The sequence below is a fragment of the Amblyomma mixtum genome, chromosome 10, assembly GCF_055824585.1.
Source record: "Amblyomma mixtum isolate Tamu chromosome 10, ASM5582458v1, whole genome shotgun sequence".
In the NCBI taxonomy this organism is placed as follows: domain Eukaryota; kingdom Metazoa; phylum Arthropoda; class Arachnida; order Ixodida; family Ixodidae; genus Amblyomma; species Amblyomma mixtum.
This window is the reverse complement of record NC_143021.1, coordinates 61,829,185-61,832,064: the sequence shown is the minus strand read 5'-3', so window position 1 is coordinate 61,832,064 and position 2,880 is coordinate 61,829,185.

The following is a 2,880-nucleotide window of genomic DNA, read 5'->3' as shown; positions in this document are numbered from 1 at the left end:
GCCCACACTTTTTTCGAAGTTAATCTGGGCACCAGTATAGCAACAGAAATTTCTTGCAATGCGCACAGCCTCTAGCACGCTTTCTCTGTCCTCGCAGAAGACTTCAACGTCATCTGCATAAGCCAGCATTTTAACTTCAGCGGCGTGTAGTCTAAAACCACGTATGTTTGCATCAAGGATGACTGCTCTACAGAAAGGTTCGAGGTATATGGCAAAAAGTAGAGGAGACAAAGGACACCCTTGCCTCACAGAGGAGCGGACTAGCACCTTTGAACTAAGACACTTGTTGATGATAATCTGCATTGAACATTCTTCATAAGCCAATTTGACGCCGTCTAAAATTATGCTCCCAACATTACAGTGCTGTAGTATACTGAAAAGTACCTCATGCGAGACCTGGTCAAAGGCCTTCGCAAGGTCAAGCTGTAACATGGACGCTCGACCCTCAAGGGCATCAAAACATTCTAGCACACTTCTTGCGATGTGGGTGTTCGTTGAAATTGTGTGCTGTCTAATGGCGCACGTCTGATGTGGCCCTACTAGCTCCTTAAATACCATTTGTAATCGTCCAGCTGGTAATTTCAGAGAGATTTTGTAGTCTGTATTGGTGAGAGATATCGGTCTATACGAGCCTGCAAGAAGGAGCTTTTCTGGATCATCGGTTTTCGGAAGCAGCACTGTGTGTGCGCTTGGTTTAGAAAAAGCCCGTGCCGAAAGAAATCACATTAACGAAATAGAATGGGGAGGTGTTTCAAAAACGGACATCGATCACATCAAAGCAGCCTTTTTCGAGCATTACCAGGCGCTCTTCGCATTGCATCCGGTAGATGTTATCACATTTAAGGAGGGGTTTCACGCCGAGATGCCGCGTCTAGACGACGAAATTAAAGACGGATTAGAGCAGGAGATAACTCAATTGGAAGTTGAGCAAGCAACAGACAGTTTAAACCCAGGGAAGTCGCCTGGACCGGACGGGTTCAGCGCGGCATTCTACAAAGAATTTAAACATATAATTACCCCGGTCTTGAAGGGAATCTTCAATGAAGCCTTTAAAATAAAAACACATGCCTCCGTCCTATGGGTCGTCCCATACGGTCGTCCCATTTCCAAAACGGACGACATAGACAGATTACAACTGGTAACAGCATACCGACTGACACTCACTAACGTCGAGTACAAAATTTACATGAAGGTTTTGGCGCGAAAGTTGCAGACCGTGATTTATCACTTAGTTGGTCCGCATCAGACCTGCGGAATTAAAGGGCGGTCTATTTTTACAAATATTCACGTTGCGCGCAGTATCTTAGAATGCTGTGATGACACTGAAGGTCAGGTGGCAATTCTCCAGATCGATTTAGAAAAGGCTTCTGACTGCGTCGCCCATGAACTTTTGTTTGCAGTATTAGGCCATGTTAATGTTGGTTCTGTTATCCGCGAGGGTGTGGCCCTGGCATACCGCAAGTGTACGACGAGATTGATCGTTAACAAGAGTTTGGGTTCCCCCATTAGCGTGCAGTGTTCGGTGCGCCAGGGCTGGCCCCTCAGCCCCCTTTTATTTTGTAATTACGTCGAGACTCTTTGTTTGAAAATACTGAAAAGCAGGAGTATCAATGGATTCAGTTTGCAAGCAGCCGAAGTAAAGCTCTTGGCGTACGCTGATGACATTGCTGTGTTTGCCGTTGACGAGGGAGGCATAAGTGAAGCTGTTAAATGTGTACGCGATTTCAGCCAAGCTACAGACAGCGGGGTTAACTGGTCGAAGTGCCTCGGGCTTTGGCATGAAAGGTGCATCTACGCCCGAACGGTTTGCCAGCGTGCCTTGGATGACGACACCAGATAAGTACTCGGGCGTTCCGCTTGATGCTTACCGAGGCAGTGAGCAGTATTGGACAGGACAGGTCAAAGAGATACCGGAGAGAGCGGATAAGTGCTTTCCACTTTCCACTTTCCACGACCTTGTCGATTTTTGCCACAGCCACTATTTGCAACTTCTTCTTTATCAGCAGGCTCTGGTACGTGATTCAGGTGTTGCACTGTTCACGGTTAAGCATTCAAAAGCTACACAGAATTTTCGCCGTCTTCATTTGGTCAACTGAACAATAAAGAAAAAAAATCATTTGGTCGTCTGAATGGGAGCGCTGCAGCCGGACCAACCTGTTCCGACGGGTACAAGACGGAGGGCTGGGACTGGGCCATCAATCGTTTTTTTTGTTTTTTCGGGACAAGAGACCCGTTTTCGCGCACCGTATATGCCAAGTTAGGCTGCGGCGCCTGCTGTAATGCGAAGGCAAGATAACCGCTGGTCCTCAAGGGTAACGGAGTGTATTCCGAGCGAAGGCAAGCGTAGCAGGGGGAGACAGAAAGTTAGGTGGGCGGATGAGATTAAGAAATTTCCAGGAATACGGTGGCCGCAACTGGCGAAGGACAAGGTTAATTGGAGAGACAAGGGAGAGAGGCCTTTGCCTTGCAGTGGTTCACCAGGGTGGAAATTTGGGCAAGTCGGTATTGATCCATAACGTAAGAGTAGCGCAAAACCAGGACGACGGACACAAGGGGAGAGAACAGACACCAACAACACAGGCGCTAGCGCCTGTGTTGTTGGTGTGTGTTCTCTCCCCTTGTGTCTGTCGTCCTGGTTTTGCGCTACCCTGCAGTGGGCGTAGTCAGGCTGATGATGATGATGATGCCTGTTTGAGGTTTACAGTAGGATCAGCGGTTTTTACCGGGAAATCGTAGCCAGTGTAAGGTTCCTGTCCGCGTGGTTTTCAAATGACTTTCTGTAGACTGTGAAATGGAAGAAACTGTACCGTGCTTTGTGCAATGTAGTGTTCCCAGTTCCCTTGTACAGGGCCTTGTACAGTGGAGGCCCAGGCAGAGATG